At 46.6% G+C, this 24,083-nt stretch overlaps 1 protein-coding gene and 1 long non-coding RNA gene across 2 annotated transcripts in view; both read left to right on the forward strand.

Moving 5' to 3' along the window:
• LOC127588604 (uncharacterized) overlaps positions 1-17,453 on the forward strand; it is a 57,215-nt gene extending 39,762 nt beyond the window's left edge. The window contains exon 2 of the long non-coding RNA XR_007959134.1: positions 16,362-17,453. This is a non-coding gene — a long non-coding RNA (uncharacterized LOC127588604). The remainder of the gene's footprint in view (positions 1-16,361) is intronic.
• fstl4 (follistatin-like 4) overlaps positions 1-24,083 on the forward strand; it is a 125,200-nt gene that overhangs the window by 64,045 nt on the left and 37,072 nt on the right.

Genomic DNA, 24,083 nt, shown 5'->3' on the forward strand with positions numbered 1-24,083 from the left:
TACTCGGGTTGGAGTGTTTGAAGGTTCGATTCCATTCATTTTCATCGCCGCAGAAATTCACGAAATTCGCGCGGAAAGCAAGAGACTAATGGAAATTTTCTCGATTCTCACAGGGAAGCCGCCCATGGGCCGCCTTGCTGTTTGGTTTGCGGTTGTGGCCGCCCTGTTCGGGTGCGGCTGGGCCGGAGGGCACCGGAGAGACGCGGATGAAGCGAGCATCCCGCCGACTTCTTTGGAAACGCCGTCCACGGTAAATAACAACTCATGAACGTTTCTGTGCGTAAATCTCGGGCCTCGTTGGATCTTTCTCGCCTTTCGACTTATTTGGGGCATTTCCGGCACGCACAAGGTGAATTCTTTTTCTGCGGTATAAAATATCCATGATTATTTTTGTTATCGTGCGCAGGACTGGAACGGGAGCCTTTGCTCATGACGGTGATTATCTTTAACGCAGACTTTACGGCGGGTCGTTCTGTAAACTTGCCGTAACTCTGCGGCTAACACATAAAAGCGAAGGTGAGCAACTCGGTTGTCTCCCAAGGATTTCTGACGTCGGGCAATGTTTGTCGTCGGCGCTCGCACCACAGCAAAGCAAAGCCAAGCGCTGTTTTATGAGCGTGAAATGCGTCGGGCCCCCTTTTTAATCAAAGCGCTTTGACCTCTGCAGCACCTTGATTATGCTTAATAACTTGGAGGTTTTACACCGCGTTGATCTGGCTGAAGGTTTTATGGGAATGGAGAGAGTCCGCGCGACAGCACTGGATGACGCCGGACTGTCTTTCCGTTTCTCATGGCGGCCGGTCTAATAAAGGGACGAACAAGTGTCGCCGCAGAGCTATTTTTGTCGGTTTTCCACCATATTTTCTTGTTCACGATAATCAAGATGATCGAGTGTTGCATTTTTGTTCTGCGGGGAGCTGAAAAACGGTTCCGTCTGCCCCCCAAAAAAGTAGCTGCAGATTCCTCTAACTTATTGATCTAAATTACAGACCAATGTGTTTCTGCTAAATCTTTTTTTTTTTTTGTAATTGTTTTAACCATAGCTGAAACTGCCCCCGCCAAAAAATCTATATTCCGTTAAACGCAACCATGTTTTGGACCATTTGTTGGTCGTTTACTTTTTTTGGTTTGTGTACGATGACGTACAGCAGCGGTGTTGAACTCACATTCTAATTAGCGTTTCCCTTGGAGGGCCGTGGTGACTGAAACTACCTGAAGAAGTCAAGAATAAAGTTTTATTGAACTATTGTTTAAGTAACTGTAATGAGGGCTTTGGTGGCAAGAAAATGTTCACAATATATCACCCGATTTATTTCATATGAAAAGTTGAAATGTTGGTACACATTTTAGCAAGTATCATGGAAGGTGTCATCTTTGATTTGCTTTCGCGGGCCACGTAAAATGATGCGGCAGGCCACATCTGGCCCCCGGGCCTCGAGTTTGACACCTGTGACGTACAGTCTTAGAAGTCCAAAATCTGCAAAGTTAAAAGTTTGGGGGTTTTGCGTGACCCAACTACAATTAAAAGAGAAAGAAAAAAAAAAAGATTGTTTGTAAGGTAATCCAATACTTTGGCCCGACTTTTCTGAAAGATGCGATTCGTTTCCCCGGGCTATAATTCAATTGAACAGGCCGGCCGTAACCCCGGTTCGGGCTCCTCTTCACACCTCTCGCGCATTTATTCCGAGCTAACCGTCGAGCCTCGCTTGATGAGCTCTCACCTGGAGCGAAATTGAGGCCAGCCCAGCGTTGCCCTTCGGCCGATTGCCGTGTTAAAATGGCGTGGCGGTGTCGGGTGGGGAATGGCGGGAGGAGCGGGCTCCGTTTCAAGCGGCCGGTCCAGATGCAGCGGTTCTCCTTTTCGGAGAGGTCCCGACCTCATCGCTGCTTATTTCGCATCCCGGCTTTTAATTTTCAACGCCGTGCACCCAAGTGCACTTTGCACTTGCTTGCGAATGTGACCGCTATCTACTTAAACACTCACTTACTTTGAATTTGACCATGAGCAGCTAAAGCTTAGCACGGATGATACAAGTGGTTTTCTTAAAATATATATATATATATAAATAAAAATGTTACTTGCTATAGCAACTGAGAGTCCTCTCAAGCAAAACTGCAAAAACCCAGAAGTAGAAACCTATCCACATAAGACCATTCGGAGAACCAAACATGGCTCACCCGCACATAGCCGCCATCTTGCGGCGCTATAAAAGTCAGTTAACGGACACTCCCTCGTCCGTGTCCAAATTCGGTTGATGCGCTCCACGGAGGAACCGAGAGGAGGAGCCTTCGAGGGGCCCAGCTTGCGACGGGTCCTTCCGAGGACGCAGCCTACAAACCCTGGTTTCATGCGTTTGGCCATCTTGGGAATTGGGAGTTGGCCCAATGTTGCACGGTGGAATCAGGCAAACGTACAATCATAGCCTGTGCTCTAATTGTCATAATTGCCAGCAAACGTAGATCACGACGAAAGGATTAAAATGGATCGTCAGCCCATTTGATTTCTCCGTGGCTCAAGCGTTAAATTGCTTCTTTCACGGATTGCCCGACCACCACTTTTTCTATCGGAATCTTCCAACCATCAATCTCAATCTAAAAACGAGCGGACGGGCAAATGTTATTGGACAGCTTGTGTAAATCCAGAAAGGAAGAAGCATATTTTTGGTGGGTAATTCTCCCGCGCCGCGTATCGATCTGTTGATGCTTACGAAGATATTTGCACTCAACGCCGCTTCTCCTTTAGCTCCGTTTGGCTGAGCTCATTAGGAAGCTCGTCGGAGCCCAGACGAATTAGATAAGAGCGGCGGCCCTGGCGTTTGGAGTAAATGCCATCGGGGGACCCGCGACAGGATGGAGATGGATTCGCTCGGTGAAAATAGTCCATGATTGATTGATTCTCTTTTGGCAAAGCAGTCAGACAGCAGACAGAGCGTCGTTCATTTATCTGCACTTTTTGGAACTTCGGTTTGAAACGCGGGGGGGGGGGGGGGGGGGGGGGGGGGGGGTTTGCCCGTGTGGCAAAGCGGTCCAATTAAGAGCGAGCAAAGTGAATCTTGGATGCGGTCATTGTCTTCATGCCTGGCTCCCTGACATACTTTTTTTTCGGGGGGGTGCGGGGGGGGGGGGGGGGTGTAATTTACGTCTTTGTAATCACAACCCTTGTGTGTGTGTGTGTGTGTGTGTGTGTGTGTGGTGCGCTCTGTTTACAGGAGCGGCTCGAGGCGGCCGAGAGCATCGATCAATGTGAGTACACGCGCCGTGTTTGAATCAAACAGCGGCTTTGCAGCCGGCAACGAGGTGCGCCCCGAATTATTTAGCTCATCTCACTTGCGGCGAAACATTCGCTTTGCCTTTCATATTGCCGACTGCAAATACGAAAACGACCTTAATCAACCGGAGCAGATGTTTTCATGAGCTGGAAAAAGTCCATATTTCTCACCTGAAAGTGCTGCAAGGTGAACTGCGGAACTGCTCGTCGGATCGACTTGCTTGCGATCTAGGAGAGAATTTGGAGAGTTAACGTTCGGTCAAGTGATGTTTGTGGTTCTGCTTCGGTCGACCGATCACCAAAAGTCAGTTTTTGTATTGAGGATTTAAAAAAAAAAAAACCTGTCCCCAAAAATTTGTGAGACATTGTATGACATCTCACAAAATATTTTTTCAACGTATTTTTTGGTGAGACATATATTGCATGACTCCCGTTTGGGCATTTTGGGGCCAATTTGCCATATAAATTAGAAAGTTCATGACTGCCACATTTGATAGGGTTGCGGATTTGACAGACTCTGGGCAAGTATTTAACGCTCAGAGCATTTAGTCGGATTTCAAACAGAAACATCATTTTACGTGGCCCTCCCGCGAAAGACAATCATCTGTGTCAACTTGCATGATCCTTGCTTTAAAAAAAAATGTACCGAAATGTCAAATTGTCACGTGTAATAAATGACCTTGAGATTTTGCAATAATTTTGTTACCCCTGACAAGATACGGCCCTCCGAGGCAAGACGCAACTCAAAATGAGTTTGACACCCGTGTCTTAGCCACTTAAGAAGATTGTCGTGCAAATCCCAATGACACACTAAAATAGGCCATTTTGGGGGTGACTAACATTTTGAACAGAGATTCTCATGAGCATTTGCATCTCCTCTGTTGTACTCTTTTTTTTCCCAGCACGTCTGCATCACATCCTGTTTTCTTTCCTCCTTCCCGTCAAATTCATCTGTCGACTTTTATTTGTCGAGTTCCGCCAGTCGCTCACCGCTCACTCGCTCGCGCTGTTCCTGACCCGTTGTTTGTTTTACCGCATTGAGAGCAAAGTTGCTGTTGACAAAAATAATAATTTTAGCCGCAGTGAGGGTTTTGGGGGGGGGGGCGCTTTGTATTTAGTTCTTTTTTTTTTTCCTTTCCTCGGCGCTAATTGCCCTTGTTTTTCCCTCACAACAACACCTGCCTGTTAAGATTTTCCCGGACCAGCCGAGTCATACGAATCCCGACAGGAAACAGGTGTCTCTCTGACAGACGTCGACAGGCAGCAGCGTGTGAATTTATAACAAGCACGCACACACACACACACACACACACCATGATGACAATAAAAAGAATGCCCCGGGGGTGAAGCTCAGAGACGACAGTTTTGTGTCACCTCGCTAGCGTTACTTTTATTTTCCTGTGATTCACTTTTGGCATTTCCATCAACATCTCTGAAGATTTAATACCAGTCAGATGGAAAGCAATCTGGTCATAAATTAGCATGCACACTGAAAAGCACGATCGCGTCAAAGCCAAAAAAAAAAAAAAAAAGAAACGAAGAGGAGCTACGGTATTTTTGGATGCGCCAATCGTTTTCTGACGCCAGAATGATATAAACGTAACTGGTGCAATATGACAACGATGCCTTGTTGATTTAAAAAACAAATAACTTGTCCTAGCTAGCTTAACGCTAACATACAGTCAGCATCAACGGTTGCGGCGTTCATTTCCTTTTATTTTTTTTTTGTGACTCGTGGGCTCATTTATTGTGAGCACACCAAGCCGGCATTAAAGTTTGAAAGCCTCACTTGCCGAGTCAGCGTTATTATCTTTTGTAGAGGACGATTTTATTTGGGCGCAGCTCTCTCGTCGTGGGGCTTTCATTGGTTTTGGAATTTGCGATTCGCCCCGCGGGACTAATTACCTCGCCGCCCGTTTGTATGCCGAGCCGCATCCCGTTGTCTCACTCGCGCCACTGCTGCTAACATTCTCTGCATGTCTGTGCAAGTTTGCAGCTCCGCGGCGCTTCGTATTCACCTTTTCCTCCTCCGGCTTGTTTGCGTCACGTGACGCGGGTGGCATTCATCACGCCGGCCCCGCTTTTTGCAGGAAGCGGCGCTTTCCCGCCAGGCGGATATTGTGACATTTCAACACAAGTTGTTATTTGGAAATGCCACCCGCGATGCGGCGCTTGCTGCGTATTCATCGTTCATAGTGCAAACTCTGATTCATCCAAGCACGGCGGCGGGTGGTTCGGATTACCCGCTTGTGACCGTCACCGATTAATCGACTTGAGAAGCACCGTGGTCAAAGTCGACCGTTGTCATGGGGGAATTACAAACTCAACAAGCACATTCGTTGTGGATTCAACTACCTTATTTACTGTCAAATTATTACTGTATATGTTTTATGTTCAATAAACAAACAAACAAAACTATTCACATAGTCCCCCCCCCCCCCCAAGATGCAAAATTAAGTTAAAAAAGTGAATCGGGCTAGCCGCTAGTCCGCGGCGCTAGCCGCTAGCTCATGTTGTCAACGTTGTTTCTTGTCAACGTAAGGTGGAGAGCGGGCCTTGAACAAAGCTTCGTTTCACTTTTATGACTTTGATAAGGTCTCGCTATGTCAGGCTGATCTTTATGGTCGCTCGGTTTAATGAAATTACTCCTCCTCTTCGTCTTCTCGCTCCTCTTCCTCGGCGGGGAGATTTACGACACGGCCTCGCTCAAAGTGTCCGAGCGCCGGCGGTGAAAATGAATTCTTCGAAAACATCGGGCAGGGCGGAAGATGGGGGCAGTTTCGTAGCAGTCGCGAGACAAAGTAAGTCGACGTGAAGATTAGAAATCACATTTTTATTTTTATTTCGCAAGTTACTTCCCCCCTGCTCATTTTATCTTTCTATTCAGAGGACCGTGAGAGCCAGAAATTCGAATGGCAGACAACAGGCAACATTCAAAATAAGACGATTGTTCCAAATAAGACATCTTACCCCAACATCGTAGTTTTGACTTGGCAGATGTTAGGGCGCATAAGCATGACGCTTCATTATTTGATTTGATTTTTTTTCGCAATCGACTCCAGCGCCTCGTATCACAGCACCAGTTTCTAATTTCCCGCGTATTTAAAGGCTCCCGTTGTGAACCCAAACGCAAGCCCGTTTCCGATGACGACATTGCCGCCAGCGTCGCCAGCTGTCACGCCCGACGCGAGCCATCTCTATTAGGCGCCTGGCCCGCATCCAGGCTGGCTCGCCACCTGTCTGGCACGCGCAGCGACAAACCTGACAGCTCATCAATTGAGGAATTAATTGTTGCGTCGTGACAACACTTACGAGGCGTTCTCGCGGAACTCCCACGAAGGATGTTGTCGCTGTATTCGAGACACGACGGCGTCAAAAGCCATGTTGATGATGAGTCATATTTGAGCATATATATTTACTCTTCTATTTTACCAGCCAAGCAACAAAATGACCTTATAAAGTCAGGATCGCACACGAAGGAAATACATAGGACACGATTTTACATATTGGACGATAATGACAATCTTTCAGGAAAACGTCATTTCAAGAGAATATCGTGAGAATGAGACATTTTACAAAAACAGATTGATGTTTAACATGAAAAAAGTCCCAGCTTTCAGTCCGCCATTGATTTATTATTTTTTTTAGCCCCTTGGGGGCCACCGTAATTCTACTTGTCTATTGAGACCGAACGTTCGTGGTTTGAATACCGAAACTGCGGCGTCCGAAACATGCGTGTTGTTTTTATTGCTTCCAGCTTGTGTCGTTAAAGTTGAAAGCGAAACGTGATCGTTTTACCACACGAGTAAAAACCTGCCATGTCGGAGTTAAAGACATTCAGGCCATCTGCTTTTTTTTTTTTGCCCTGCACACACACGCACACACACACACACACACACACATACACACACACACACACACACACACGCACACACACACCAATAAACAAACAAACAGCAGCAGCAGGTGGGGTGATTACCTTGTTATCAAAATGGTGCTTGTTTCCCAGAGATAACAAGATCAATTAACCTGTTAGCAGCGGTCCAATAATTGCAGGTGCACACAGCTAGTTGCTCGCATCGCATCCCGAGCAACTGGTTGCGTGCGGGTTCATGTGCGCCCGACGATATATCGCGTCCAAATTTCGTAACATTTGCGATTGCTTCGTAAGGTCTCGATACGAACCGAATTTTAGGAGAAGGGGCGTTTGGAGTGTTCACGAGCGACAGTACTTTCCTCTCAAATGTAGTGTTGCATTCTTTTAATATCCTGATGTTTGAGTCAAAAAAAGATTTGAGTAAAATCGCCTCTTTTTTTTTCCCCACGCAATACGATCGTGGCTCAATTTTATTACGATTTTTCTTCTGAGAAAAATCTCACGTACGACGTATGATGATATTCTCTTGATGCCCACTCAAAAAAAAAAAAGTAACTTCATTGAAAATTGCTACATTTTTATCGAGGAAAAATACATTTGCCAAATTTCACGGTCATTTCATAAAATTACAGTTTTCGTATGATTTTCAAATAAAGCAATCGATTTGAACTTATGCTCCCAATATTATTCCGCGTCTTGAGGTAAAAACCTCAGCGGTGGACCCCACCCCCTCCCCCAAACAAACAGAATTTGAGATTTAACAAGCGCTCGCTTTCAAATTCAATCACTTCCACACCCACTCAATGTTCACGTGATTTTTTTTTCCCCCCCTTCCCTTTCAATAGACGATGCAAAGGCGCGTCAAAGACGTGACATATCCTCCGAGCGTCCGAGAATAACTTCACAGCAGCGTCGCATATACAAGAATCTATTTATAAAAGCGCGTGATCTGAGGAGCTGTTTTCAAATGCATGAAGATTAATTGGAAAAAAAAAAAAAAAGCTGCAGGTGCCGCTTCCTTCTGAATAATGTATTCTTCAATGTGTGGTAAATAACATCCAGATGGAGGCGGGCGGACTGCAATAAAAGCGGGTCAACCAAAACTGGTCACACTTGGCAGTCGAGCTGTTTTAATGACTTCTAATGCGATGTAGAAAAAAAAAAAAGAAGTAAAACATTTGCATTTCACTTCTTTTTATTTTTGTAATTATTCATTGGCTAGTTTGCCTCGAATTGAGGTCGACTGAATATGATTTGAACTCCAACCGCTCACTTTACAGGACCTGGCTGTTGTTAATAATTACAGCAACATGTCTCATCACTGTCCAAAGCATGTCCAATCGCTAAAAAAAAAAAAAATCTCCATTCCGCACCGGAGCTAAATTCCGTTTCGCAATAACCACACCACACGTAAGCGACGGGATGTTTGATTTTTCGTTACCGTCGGGCCCAAGCGGCGGCCATCGCAGCAAAGACCCGCCATCTTAACGGCTCCATTCAGGCCCGACGCGAAGGCGATCCGCAACGGCATTTGGTATTCAAACACAAATGGAGCAATTTGCGCAAATGGCAACGGCGTAATGGCGGCACCGCAGGTGCGACCCCCGAGGATCCTCCCGAGTCGGGGTTGGGTGTCATCAGTTAAGGACGTCAGCGTTGGGCGAAGACAGAGGGTAATGAAATTGCTACTTGCCGTACTAAGCAGTGGCAGTTAGGATGCGGCGGGAATCAGATTGGGGCTCGGGTGCTTATTTTGACGCGGCGGAATGAGCTGTCTCCCCGCTGGAAAAAAACCATAATTCAGCTGTCATTCCCAGGAGGGTGGGACGGTGGCGGATAAGGGGGCCGACCAATTTGTGCCAAGGCGGAAAGAGCGCCAAGAGGTGAGAGCCGTCAGCGCCACTTTTGCCGAGCGAAATGCAATACCAAAGGCACGTTCGTGCTGACAGTGTCGGTGAGAAACTCACTAAAACGCTGTTTTCTCACCATATAAATTCTTGAGAACTATACATTTATTGGTCTTTATTTTTCCATAGATGAGCATGGGCCTTTTACCCTGTAAAATAATAATAATAATAATACGCCTTCTCCCCCTTGCGTAGCATTCAATTGTGTCCTGTTCAAGGTACCTGAGTAATGACAAAACTTGAGGTATCATACATTCGTAACCCCTAAGAGGCGACTTGTATGAGGCACAAAACACTAGAAGGTTCCATTAGGACGCCATAATGGCACCAGGCAGCTGATTGAATGGCACTCCACCGACGTTTATAGCCAGCTAGCTCCCCGTCTGATTGTCCGATCATTGTCTTTGTGGCAGTCATTCACGACGATTTCTTGCAGTGAAGAAAAAAAAAAAATGCTACGTAGCGCTGAGACGCAGCGCTACGTAGCATACCAGCTCTATTGACCGATGGAACGTATTGCGGGACAAGTGCCACGTCAAGGCTTTAGTTGTTAGCTTTTATGACCTGCGGCAGTTTTTTTCCCCTGGCCTGTCTTGTCCTTAATGTGCGATTGACTCTTGATTTGTTTTTGACGTGCGATGCCGTAAAAGGGTAACGGCTACCACCGTTGCTTGTCGATGAGTCGTAAACGCCAGCAATTACTTTGACACACCGTATTTCACTGGAGCCACGAGTCACGTTTGTGTTGATTTGGGTTCCGCATTAGTTCGCCGAACACGATAACATTTTGCTAACATGAAGCGAAACCTTCACAAACAAACAAACTATTTAAAGAGATGTCTGTTCTAATGTTAACGTTATACTGAAGCTAATCCCTAAACCATTTAAAAATATTTAATTGTTATATGAAACCTAAACTCTAATTACCTGTTTTTGACAACAAAAAAAGCGTACTTCACGCTAACCCTAACATAGGACACAGTGTTAGCTCCTAAACTATGATGCTAATGTTGTGCTAATCCTAAAACCTGTTGTTAGTTCTTTAACCATAATGATTCAATGCAAGACCTGCTGTTTGCTCTTGAACAAAAACCCCCAAAAAGATGAAGCTAAGAATGACCTCTAAACCTGTTAGCTTTTGAGCTAACATTGTGTAACACATCTGTTGTGTACAAAAAAAGTCAACATTATGCTAACCCTAACATGAGCCGTTAGCGCAGAATGTTAATGTTATGTTTGTCATAACCCCAGGGCTGTGATGTCACACTAAACATACCACCCACATAATACCTCTTGTTACCTCTTTAACCTAAAATGCTACAATTATGCCAACCCCAAACCGAACACTCGATTTCTTAATGGTTCATCCTCCCCCCTTCTCTCTTCTCTCTCCTGTTTACGGTGTGAGCCATGAAATCATGCCGGTGAAAATGCACACTTTTATTTGCCTGAACGCCATAAACGATGTCTGCCCACGACCGAGAAGCTTAAAGTCCTTAATTACCATGCGCCCCCTCATCCTTCTGTGGGCCTATTAGGCAAAAAGCGCTTGGAGAAATGTAATTACATTCATGTATCATTAATAGTCCATCTCACTGTTATTTTGAGAGAGCCGAGGCTGGGTGGCTGAAATGATGGCGCATTATCTTTGGATGTAGCTGTAAATAGTTAATCTGGGCCCACAGGAGGCCCGCTGATATTCGCATTCAACGCACTTTGTCGCCCATTAATTCCCTTTCAAGTACAAAAAAAAAAGGTCCCAGGACGATTTTAAAAAAACTGCTCGCTATCTCCTTAACAAAAATGCTTACATTGAGCTAACCTAAACTCTAATGCCTAACCTTAACATATGACCCGTCAGCTCCTTTAACAAGGTCAGGATGATCTTGACCAAAACCCGATCCCCAATGAAAAGAGTACTTTGATTAAAATTCTTCAGTTAAGATAAGCCTAATATCATTTTTTCCACTCCGAAACGGAACTGCTCACCACAACCTCAACCTTTTATTAGCTCCTCAAATCAAAACGTGAACGCGCACCCATCCGCGATTCCGTTCGTGGACGTTATCGATCTCATACCGGACGACGTAGTCGCCCCCCCCTGACCCTACCGGTCGACTCCCCGAGGCACTTTTGAGACTTGGGTGAAGTTTCCAGCGATCGTGCCAGGCGGGAGATTCACGGCCAAAGAGCCTTCTGCCTCCCCGAGCGGCTGCCCAGAGGCTACTCGCGGCAGAGGATTACCTCTGAGCGAACCAGCTGCCTACTTTCTCTTTAGAGCGCTAAAGGAGGGAGATGAAAGTGGAACTTTTTACTTCTTTTTATTTTTTCTGGAGTAAGAGTTCTCTTGCTGTTTATTGCCATGAATTACACTCAATTTGCACAAAATAAGACTCCAATTAATCACCCCAAAATTGCCCAAATTAAAATAGCGCTACCGTAAAGCTCCCAGTGCGCACTTTGACCAAAAAAAAAAAGTACAATAAATGCATACAATTACTACAAACCACTCAAAAAGTAACATCGTTTCAAAAAGTAAGACCAAAAATTCCTCCTAAATCGCACGTTCACAAAAAACACGGCATTGTAAATCCTCTAAAAGCCGTGTCCATTTAAAAAACGAGTGACCATAAATCTCTCACCAATTGCACAGGATAATATAAAACAACTATAAATCCCCCCCCACCCCCCCACCCCCACACACACATACTATTGGAGTGGTCTTATTTCAAAGACAACCGCAAATTCACCAAAAGGGTGCCCATATAAATAAATGACGACCATAAATCTTCCCCAAACTGCCTCGATTGAAATAAAACTGCCATAAATCTTCAGGAAAAAAAAATTGACTGCCAGAAAATTGCCAGCTTCTTATACCGCAGAAGTTTATCAACACTGTTGTTGTCTGCCACCCTCCTTTTTTTTTGGGTCTCAATATTTGCCGATGAAAGTTTCCGCGTGTCTTTGTTGAAGACACCAAGTTGTCATGGTTTTGGAAGAACAAGTTCATTGAAGACTCAATTGTCAGTCCCCCCCCCCCCCCCACCCCAGCTTCACCGTGGAGCGTAAACCGCGCGTTCTCCCGTGCTAACATCTATCTAGCGGTCTTTTTTCGGATTTCGTTTGACTTGGCGAGCGATCCCACCTGAGCTGATGTAGGTCTTGTTGTCGCCCCCCCCTTAGCTCGCTCTCCCTCGCAATCTCTCTCTCCGCCCCGCTTGCTCTCCGGAGGGGACGGCCGTTAGCTTGACAAGTGATATTTATAGCCCTAGCAAGCTGCCGGTGGGGGAGTACATCATTCCCCCGATGAAGTTGTTTTGGAAAACGCCGTCCAATCCCAAACATGCTAACTATGAACAATCGGAAATATTGGTAAAAGGAGGGGCTAATTTTAGATTTTACAGGTCAAAGATAGCAAGGGGTGGGAGGGGGGTTGGGGGCTTTGATTTGCGAGAGCGACTGATTGCTTGGCTGCACGATGAGTCGCAATCACCAGGCTTGATTCAAGGTGAAGGATCATCAGTGAGGACGGTCCAGCCTCTAATCAATCGACCGTCACAAACTCGCACGTCCCACGGAAGTGCGGATCGGTCTTGATTGCAAAACAATCAATACGGACATTAGAAACCGCCCTGATCCCCCCCCCCCTCATTAGCTTTCATTTCACGACTTTTCCGATCTGACCGGACCGCTGCAGTTGCTCATAAAATCGTCCGAGCCCAAAGCGATTTGTCAGTCTGCGGTGCTAAACATTTGTGCAAGAGTGATCATTGATGCGAGAGCAGCTCGTCGGCCTGCGTGTTTGACTTGAGATTTCTCAACCCTGTTGTGGGCGTCCGCCATCTTGATTCTCATTTTTTTTGCATATTTGCAATCATGCCGCTCAATACGTCGGGCGTTTTCCCTGAGACGTAAACACTTTTCCGTCTTTTGGTCGATTTCATACATTGTCTTTAAGCACCGGCGGCGATCTGCTTGCTCCGCATTAACTATTGCCGGATCACATGAGCAGATAAAGCCCCGCCCCCCCCCCCTTTAGTAGGGATGACTCCATTAGAATGCAGACCGAATCACCCAGCGGCGTCTTTTACGGCGTGTAAACGGCGCTACTTTACGGTGTAATTAACTTCTAAAGGAGCCGTGTGCAATCTCGGAGCCCTTTGGGAAGGTCCCGTTATTGGAGGGATGAAAGGCTAAAGGGACGGGGGGTAGGGGGGGGGGGGGGGCGGAGGGGGTTGGTGGCTTGGTAGGGCGACGCCTTTGGGCAAGCGTCGGACAAGGACACTTTTTAATATTCCCCACTCTCGGAATACATGAGGAGGATGACGCAAGCCCCTCCCACCCCCCCCCCCCCCGAAACCCCCCAACGTCTTTCACGATTGTCTGATGTTTATGAAAACAGACACGTTAGAATAATTGCCGTCAGTGTCACGAGAACTGGTCGGTTAATCGGTGAGCAAACTCTGGTACTGAACGATAGGTTCAAAACGATCTTTGATGTTGATCGACACGTGTTTGTGCCTTTTCGTAAAAATCAAACACATGCTAGTTACGTTCTTGGAACATTTAGTCGTCGGCGAATCAATTGTCCTTTCTTAAACCTCAACGACGAGTCAACCAATTTAAAAAAAAATGCGTCAGGTTCATTGAAAGCTAAACTGTGATAAATGTGATCGTTGTGAAATCGCTGACTGGATTGTCGCCGGCGTTCCTGCAAATCCTAATCGTAATGATCGCAGATTGTTCATCGAACGCAAAAATACGCCACTTTTCCTGGGATTCCATCCAGTTTATTTTTATTTTTTTTTCTCGTTTGAGTTGAAGGGCAGTTGCCAATGCCACTTTTACCACACCGCACTTTCACGTGCGACTCGGCCCGCGTCCGCATCATTCAACGCCAAAGTTGCGGGGGCCAGATTGCTGCTTTTTAGGGTGTGTAAAAAGAAGATTGAGCGGTTCTCGCTTGGCGAAAAGAGAAATGAGCCCCCCCATCGAGCTCCGCCGGGGGGAGGTGGGAAGAAAAAAAAAAAAGTCTGGAGGGCGAATACGCGGGCTTTTATCACTTATTATACGGCTGAGCGCCTCCTATATTGTTCGGGGACTCCTCGCAGCCATCCATCTCCCGCATCGGAGGCTGCTGTGTGGATCAGGGAAAGCGGTATCAGCATGTCATGTCACCGGGATCGGCCGCAACACTTGCAATTTAAAGGGTACGGTGCGGCAATTCTCCACGTGCACCTTTTTTTTTTTGGGACACAACAGCATTTTAGCTTGCGTGGGACAAAGTGCTCTGCAGGAGACAAAGACAAAACTTCCGTCTCAATTTAATGTTTGGCAAAATGTTTGCAACTATTACATTGAGCAGATGGCAGGATGGGGGGGGGGGGGGGGGGGGACGAGACTTTCCGCCGCATTTTGGAGACGATCTGCACGACGGGCAAAAGATCTCGGGCATGGGCGTCGAAACCATTTTCGTCGCCGGCCACATTTTAGTTAGCGTTTCCCTTGGAGGGCCGTGATGACTGAAACCATATCAAGAAGTCATGAACAGCGGTTTAAGTAACTGTAATGAGGGCTTTGGCAACAAATGCTGACAATATCACTCATTTATTACGCGTGAGAATGTGAATTTTGGTCGAGATTTTTGCACGCATCATGGAAGTTGACATGTCTGATTTGCTTTCGCGGGCCACATAAAGTGACGTGGCGGGCCATATCTGGCCCCCGGGCCTTGAGTTTGACACCTGTGGACCGGGGAGACGTGGCAGAGTCTTGGCAAATGACACAATGATGTCCCAGTTGAATACCCCCGACTGTATGTATTTGTAGCTTGGCAGAATTTTTTTGTTTTTTTGTTTTTGGATCCGGATGTCTACGGCAACCAAGAGGAGACAAGGTTGATCAGGAAAAGCCTGGCAAGGAGACAAAAAATGATATGCAGGAGAGACCTGGAGAGACCTGGCAAGACCACACCCAACCCCCCCCCCCAAAAAAAAGGCACATTGAAGAAAAAAAAAAGTATTTCTGATCTGTCATTGTTGCTAGGCAGAATTCGATTAACCACAATGATTTTTCCGCAGTAGTGCATGGCAAACTAGGGAAAACGGTTCCATTGCCCAGCATAGCAGACAAAGGAAGTGGACGAAATATATATATTAAAAATAAAAATAAAAACACACACACAGACAGAAAAAGATCCATTTTTGTTTTGGGACAAAATTCATGGGGCACAGTCACACCTGCCCCAAAGTCTACGACAACTCGGGGAACACACAGCAGAAGGAGAGAGGAGAAAATGACAATTGCTGCGCGAGTGTCAAATTTGAATCCCCGCTCTGAATTTGTTGCGAGGCAAACTCCCAGGGGGCCCCATCCCATTTGCCCCCAAAACTCCCCGGTAATAGCGCAAGAGCAGCATACAAACATGCTACGCTAACGAAAACGGAAAACGTCCTTAATCGAGGACTGCCGCGACTGTTTACGGGTTAGCTGGATCAATCAGAATCCGGCTCTTGACATTTCTGTTTTAGTAAGAACCGCCGCGGCGTAATGATGAAGATGAGTCAAGCGTGTGCCGTTACTAATGATGTGGAGATAAGCCGTCATGTGACGGCGAGTCTCTTGATAACTCCCCGGAGGCTGCGTGGGCCCACCGAGAGCCCGCCGGCCAAACAAACGACGCCGTTGCCGGGCGGCTTGGAGGTGACGGGTGTGCATTCGCGTCCGGAGTTGATTGATTGCCCCGATTACACGCAAGTTCCCGTGAAGCGGCGGCGTAGGCGTGCTGATAAAATACGGCTACGAAGCAAGCCGTCTGTAATAATCACAATATAAATAAAGTTGTGTGCTTTAAATCCGACATGTCTTAATGATCTTTGCGCACTCTTCTTTTCATCCATAATTGACTTCCATAATCACTGCGCGGCCATTAAATATGAGTGGGTGCGTGCCGTTGCTAGGTAGACGAACACGCGAGTATGTAGAACAGCCTACGGCGGATGTAAAAAAAAATACCACACACGTCGTTCAAATGCAAGATTTTTTGTGACTTGGAAAAAATATGGCCAAGAAAAATCTTTTCTACACTTTGTGAGCTGCAACCTGTACAAATCAACTGAAAAAGAATTGGTGACATTTTGGAAATGGGCGCGTGTCCAAAAGGAGGACCTTGAAATGTCTGACCATCTTAAAAAAAATAAATAAAAAATCTTAAATGATTGTGTGGGGTTTTTTTTTCCCCCTCTGATGAATTCCATCTCTTAATTTCTTAATCAAAAGGAACGTCGGGCTCAGCATTCTTGCTGGCAAGTCGTGTCCATTAATCAATTTGAGGCCATTAGCGATAACGCAATGGAGCCATTGAGCACCCGTTGCCATTGTGGCGCAGCTACCGCCGTTCCCTAATTAACGTCGCTATCTCCTGGCTGCCGTGTTCACACGGAGTTAAGGGCGAGCCAAGGCCACCCGAACTCCATAAAAATGCAAATCTCAGCAACGTAAAATCCCGCCGCAAAGCTGGACGTGATTAAATGTCTCCGTGTTGCGTACTATTTGTGTTGCTGTGTCAAGAGGAGCTGGGGGTGGGGGGGGGAGAAAGAAAAAAAATTTGGGACCACAAATGTGTCCCGTTCATAGGGCCCGGTGGAACGTCAGGGTGCGTTCTCGGCAAATTCTCCCAGCGAATGGAATCGAACGGTGGCCTCACAAAAGCGCCTCTTGGACTTTGGACTATCTGCTGCTTGGACATTCCCGACACTCTAAAGTTCAGCCAAAGTTTTTCAAAATTCTATCTGCATCGATCTAGCATTTCAGAGGAAAGCGAGGTTCCTCTTTGGGTAGCGAGCTGCCATTTCAGCGGGTAACCAAGGCAACCGTCCCGGTCGATGGACACATCATACGCAACGCCCCTTTTTTTTATACCTCAGGGGGTAACGGAGCTAACGCCGGTGGATGGCTAACGGCCTGATGCAAAGTTTATGACGGCGGCGGATGCCGTCGCGTCGGCACGTCGCCGAAATAAAAACCATGGTGCACTTTGGCTAACCCCGAATCTTCCTGAATGATTTATGACTCCGTGGGGGTGGGGGGCGGGGGGCGCTGCGGTCGGTCGGCGCTTTTAGTGGCCACCGGCGAGGCCTCGTGGGGACTCATCGTATCATCGCCCCCCCCCCCCCCCCCACCCCCCACCTCCACCCCAGACGGCTTGGCACATTGCACCGTCCTCATTTTCTTTTGACGTCAACAATTTGCAGCTGACGAGTCGCGACGGTCAAAATATATAAGCTTGACCCGCAACGCTAGGTGGCTAAGCGTTAGCATTAATGATGCCGATAATTGCATCGGTTAAGGAAGTTTTAACGTAACCTTAACGTATGACACATTGTTGTCGGAAGAGTGGGGGGGGGGGGAGTAAAATAAATATGATTCATGTCGTGAAACTAAAGTGTGAATTATTGTTGCTTTAAGAAGAGATACATTTATATGAAAATATTGAGGAATGGAGGGTGAGGCAAACCCATACATCATAAAACAAAACAAAAAACAAAATCATCCAAGAAATACAAAGAAACAAACACTAAAGTCTTCCTAAAGTCGACGTAAGCATCATAACAAAAATTCGCTAGCTGGGGGTCACCAAGTAACTTTGTAACAATCGTTGTTGCTCTCGCGTATTATGCTAACTAAGCCTTTGGAAGCTATTTGTCCAACATTCTGCCGATAGCGCCCAATGGCTTGAAATAGTTTAGTAAGTATTGAGCGTTGCCAAAACAACAACAAAACAGTTGCCGTCTTTTCATTTGCGACCAAGCGAGCAGAAGTTTTTCTTTGGGCAGTGTACAAAAATATTAAGATTTAAGAAAGTCATCCAATGGAAGGTAAAATGCCGAGCTGTCCTGTTCAAGTCGGAACAAACGGCGGGAGCAAGAAGACATTCGCACCTAGCATCCATTAAGCGCATCAATTTTACATCCGCAGCTGCCCTTTGTGTGTGTGTGTGTGTGCGTGTCTATTCATGCGTGTGTTAAGTACAAACTCATTTTCTCCATGACGCTCCTTCATGAGATATTTACATTGGGCATCTATTATGGATGATGATGTGATTGAAGTTGAGCGTTCCTCTCGTGGCCCCAGTCTGAACCCACCTGGACCACTTTTTCTTTTCTTTCATTTTCTTATATCTGTGGATTGTGACGGGTTGCCGTCTTTATTTCCATTGTGCAAAATGGCAGTTGCGATGGCTGATTGGCATTGCAGGTGATCAATTGTCCAGTGGATTTATTTTATTTTATTTTTTTGTCATAATTGATTCTTTTGAGGCGGCCCGGTAGTCCAGTGGTTAGCACGTGGGCTTCACAGTGCAGAGGTACCGGGTTCGATTCCAGCTCCGGCCTCCCTGTGTGGAGTTTGCATGTTCTCCCCGGGCCTGCGTGGGTTTTCTGCGGGTGCTCCGGTTTTCTCCCACATTCCAAAAACATGCATGGCAGGCTGATTGAACACTCTAAATTGTCCCTAGGTGTGAGTGTGAGCGTGGATGGTTGTTCGTCTCTGTGTGCCCTGCGATTGGCTGGCAACCGATTCAGGGTGTCCCCCGCCTACTGCCCGAAGACAGCTGGGATAGGCTCCAGCACCCCCCGCGACCCTAGTGAGGATCAAGCGGTACGGAAGGTGATTCTTTTGAACAGTTTGGTTGATGTCTATTGTGCAAGGCGCTGGTTACTATGCAAAAACGGTGGCAGGAGACATGGCATTCTTTACGATATGAGTTCATAAATGTTCAACCTCTAGCAGCATTTTGAGTTGGGGGGGCGGGGTGCTTTTTCGGGACTGTGGATTATTTCAAGTACCGTGTTTTGTTTTTTTTCCCCCCCTCCATTACCCATTTCTATTGTTCAAGGCGACGGATCTCACATCGGGCTGTGCCATTTCCGCGGCAAACGAGCTCTTGAATTGCGGCCATCAAAAGCGGATCTCCGTCCAAAATCTGCACGGGGGCCCCGAGGCTTGTTGTCAGCCTGCGTTGAGAAACGCAGCGGCTCTTGCGACATTCCTCACTTTTTGCAGCGCATCCAAGCCCGGCCCCGCCGTTGCTTCGAGTCCCCACCCCCCCCACCACCCCCCACTCCCCACCCTCCCCCACACGTGCATGTGTGCAACAAACAATGACCGCTCAGTGATGGTCCCTCAGAAGCTCCCATCATCACTCTTTCTAGTCTCGCTGACTCTCTGCCCACAGTGGTGACGTTTCCCTTGAAGAATTTCGGTCCCAGCACGTCCCTGGTCGTGCCCCCCCCCCTTTTTTTTTTACTTGCTTTTCCACCTTCTAACCTGTGTTTTCTGGACCTCCTCGTGAGGCCTCCCCTCGCATTCTCCTGCCACCCTATTTCCACTCGACATCGTCCCCCTTGCCCGACACACGCATGCATACGCCAAAAATACATAAATATATATATATGTGTATATATATATATATATATATATATTTTTTTTTTTAAAGGCAGCTATTGAATAAATGAAAGTCGCATGTAAAACAGAATGCGAGCCATCTCATCAAGTGAGCCGCCCGGGATGTTGACAGGTGGAAGCCGGCACTCCCTAAAGTGTGTGTGTGTGTGTGTGTGTCTGCCCATGTGTGGGTGTCCACATGTGCCTGCGTGAGCGAGTGAGTCTCAGTGTTTGAGTGAGTGTGTGTGCGTGCACGCGGATATGATAGAGATATGATGAGAGGAATCCAAAAAGACTAAAACGTGTACCCGTCTGTTTCGTGCGCTAACTGGGATGCGACTCGCCATTTAAAGTCGCCGAGCGCCGTCACTTGAATGGGAGGCGAGCGGCGACGCTACTGAATTATTCACGCGATCTAATTCCGGCCTGTTTTCTCTCTCTCTCTCTCATATTGATGCTGTCAGGTGCGGGATGAGGATGGACGGGGTCTTGGAGGCAGGAAGGGGAGGGGAGGGAAGGGGGAGGGTTACTGATCGGATGAATCACTTCCTGTGTGACTGGAATGTCGCACTTCGTTTGTGATTCATTTCTGCTGAAAAGGGGAAGGTTGTAATGTTTTCCCACGGGAAAGTTTTTTTTTTTTTTTAATGACACTCTTAATTGTCACACACACACACATGCAATAAATAAATAAATAAACTACTTTTTGGTTTGTTGCTGCCCACAGTCTCCTCTTGGATAAAATTGTAATTTGTAAAAAAACGCCACAGGCCGACGACGCTTGGTGACTTTAATCGCTGCAGAATTAATATACGCACGCCATGGTCTCCACATTAGTCGGACACTCGCCCTTATTTTCCCTTGCTGCCCGCTGTCTCCGATCCGATAAAATCAAAAAGTTTAAAAATTATAGCGATGAAAAGAAATACAAAACCATCAGTCATATTATGTATTTTTTCCCCCCCCTGAATTGCATTGGTGCTACGCCGCAGTCTCCACTTTGTCTGGACTTCCTCGATGCCCGCATTCTCCTACTGGATAAAATCTGTTTCCTCACCACGGAGGCAAATAACGCTTGCTGAACAGTTTCACGCGACTCTATCGACAGGAGTGGCGCTTGCGTTGCGTTAAGGAGTCGTGCTGATTGCCGAGGTCGGCACATGAGCCCCTCCCCCACCCCACCCAACTCACATTTCTAATTCATTGTCTAATCACATTAGCATGCAATTAAAGTGCATCCTCAATGAGGTTAGCGGTGTATTCCTCTTTAAGCGAGCAACCTTCCCAGGCAGAAAGCTTTATTTTCATATCTTCCACCCCCGCCGTACACTTTTTTTTCTCCTCCTGCATTTAGTTAAAAAAGCACAACCATATTTTTTTTTTTTTCCTTTTTAAACCCAAACGCTGAGTGCACTTTGCCTGAACTTCCTCTCCCGTGATCCGACGCAAGCTCCTCACTGAACTTGGCAAGCCTTCCTGGTGGAATTGCAAGGCCTTAAAGAAGGCATGCAGATTTTCCAAGCAAACATGCATCAATTGCGGGGAGACAAATGTCTCCCCCCACGAGTCACAAGTACAGTTTGGTAGGAATGGAAGCTTTATTTGCACTCAAAATGGAGTCGTCGAGTCAATAGTAGGACAGTTTGTGTGCGTTAGCTACGCTAATGCCCCTCAACAAGATCCTGATTAGACTCCGGTCCGGATGAAAACGCTTTACGCAAAAATGGTACAGTGCTACAAAACACGGAGGAAGGCCGCCATTCATTTATTTATTTTTGCTCTTCTATCCGAAGATATTTTCTCTAAGAAAATTGAAATGCATGCGGAAGGTCTCCTGTACATTTGTGTCACGTCCTCATCACATTATTGGAAAAAAAAAATCGTTTGCGTTTTATGTCAGGGGCTTGCCATTCCTTTTCGGGAGGCGCCGAAACGACATGAATATGTACAAGGGCGTGTTTGTGTGAGACTCCCCAAACAAGCTCATAAGTCACTTGTTTATCTGCTGCCCTTTCTAACGGGCACCGACATCCGGCTAATGCTGCCTCGCTAATCGCATATGAAAGTGCTTTTGTCTCCATAATGTCAAGCCAAAGAGGACCCCACAGACACTTTAGTAGCGATTGTAATATTTCATCACTACGGGCGCACTTCACGGGCCACAATCCGGCATGAAAAGTTGCCTGGTCGTCAAGCCCACATTTAGACGGAGCGGAGCGAAGCCTCTCGGCGCGGGCGCTAATATCGCCTCAGGGATGTTTTTGTGATTTGTAATCATAGCCTCGTTTGTTAGGGATTTTTTTTTTTTTTTAGGGAGTGAGTGTTCATTGTCACGTGTGATGTAAATGAAGACCATGATGTGTTTTTTCACTCATTTGAGTCATCCAAAGGGTAATCGGATTAACATAACTACTCAAACATCGGCACGCGATTGAGGTTTCCAGTAAAACCAATCTGCTCAAATTCCACAGCGAACCAGTGAGTGCGTTTTGGAACTCAGTATTTGTGTGTGCCGCTAAAGTGAATTTATAATAAAGGAGCAGTTTGGCAAATAGTGAAAGTGTTGTCAAAGAGGCTTCAAGTTGTTCTGTACTGTCAAAATAAACCTCAAACTAAGAGAATGACACCCAGTGTATTTAACTGGGTGCAACGCCCGGTGCAATATTGCTACAGATAAGCTAGCAAAAGTAGCATCGATGATATGGTTTGTGTTTCAAGTGTTAGGGTTTTTAATTCTGATGTCACGGCAGATTTATGAGGGATTAGCGTTTTGTCAATTTGGCTTTCAAATGAGGGGTTCAGGCCAGGGTGTTTGTTCTAAGCAGTGTTATGTTTTCCAGACAGGGTTTTAAATTAGCTTTTGAAGACTCGGTGTCTGTTTTCAACAAGGGTTAGTATTTTCTTCTTCATATTTCAAGGCAAAGAGACCTGGTTTCAAATTGGGGTTTTAAATAATGGCCGGTGCACCGAATGAAGAACGCCCCTGTGTCGAGGTCTCAAGCGGACTGTTGCGGTTGTCGGGGTTCAGATGCCGCTAAACCCCGCCCGTGTGAGGAGGCTTTCGCGGACCTCAAAGGCATTCCGGTGAGTAGCAGATTGCAGACTACTTGGCGGGGATCGATAGACAAGCGCACCGGGAAGGATTAGCGCGTGCGCATTCAACAACGCCACGCGGACTCGATCTATTTTCAACGAGGAGAAAACTAAATGGGCCCTTGCGGTTTACCGACGGCACATCGGCTAGCCTCGGGTTACTGGGCCTAGCAACTGATCGTCTTTGACTGGTTCCTGACTTGATTTGTGTCATTTTGGGTTTTGGTTCTCGACTCTCAGGGACTTTGACTTGTCTGTGACTTGGTTTTCGGCTGGGTTCTGTCCGGGTCTTTGCGTCGGCTTGGTGATGATCGCTACCAAAGAAACGTATCAGTCCACAATGACTAATTTGCGTGAGAAATGTGAGTGGGTGCGGGCAAAGCGTGCTTGAAAGCAGACGAGAGGCAAATGAGCTGATTTCACCTGCGTCACGAGGCACCGATCAGACTTTTCTCGATTTAATGAGAAGGTAAAACACGCGGCGAAGCATATTAAGGCTGCGGCGTCGAGTACTTTTGCGCAACCGCTTTTTGCTTTCACATCCACGCGTCGAAAACAACACTCATATGGCCGGTAATCCACACTGAATACAAATTGTTCTGTTTTTGTTGCTGCAAACAGCTGCACGCCATCTGCTGCATCTTCAAGGGTGATATTTATCCCACCCCCCACAGTATCTTCGCCGGGGCCATGAGCGATTCTCTAGCAGAAGAGCCAGACCAGCAGTACTCGCTATCGCACGACAAACCGTGGCAATTTACGTCGCAAATTACCAAGGAGTGGTAATTCACCTCCTAGCTATGTAGGAAGGTGAATCGGAGAATTGATCAAATACTAAGATGCAAAAAGGTGCTTTGCTGATATATGGCAAGATAGCAACTTAGGAACCGGACAAACGCAATATTTTAAATCATGTCCTGCATTTGAATACAAGAGAAGTGATGAAATGCTAGCATGTTAGCGGCTGCTATGCTAACGGGTCGCAAAGGACCAACCTGGGCAGAGAAAGCGCTAAGGCAGATGAAGTTCGGTATGATATGAAATGAGAATTGATCAAATGCTAACGTGCTAATAGCCACTATGCTAACATCCAGCATTAATAACAACCAACACGGTTTAATTTTTATTGTCTTTTGTCTGTGTGTGTACGTTTTTCTTCTGCATCATAAGATCGCCGTCATAATATCGTCCACAATTCCGCTTTTTAGAAATCACTTCACATTCTTATCCGTCTCACATTGCAAGTTTTTGTTGTCGTGTTGCATTGATATTCCATCCCAGCGAGCGCTTTGTCGCGTACGAGACGCCCATTGACGGCTTGTCCTCTGTGAATTCAATTATCGGCGGGCCGCTTCACCCCGCTAATCGAATAGCGCGCCGCGTCAGCACATTTGGACTCAAAAATGACTCAAAATGTCACGCGGGCACCCCCCGGAGGCTTCGCGGGATGAGCGCCGGGTTTTAGGAAGCTGGCGAGTGTCCTTTGGCGCCCGCG

This window comes from Hippocampus zosterae, chromosome 16 (genome assembly GCF_025434085.1).
Source record: "Hippocampus zosterae strain Florida chromosome 16, ASM2543408v3, whole genome shotgun sequence".
NCBI classification, from domain to species: domain Eukaryota; kingdom Metazoa; phylum Chordata; class Actinopteri; order Syngnathiformes; family Syngnathidae; genus Hippocampus; species Hippocampus zosterae.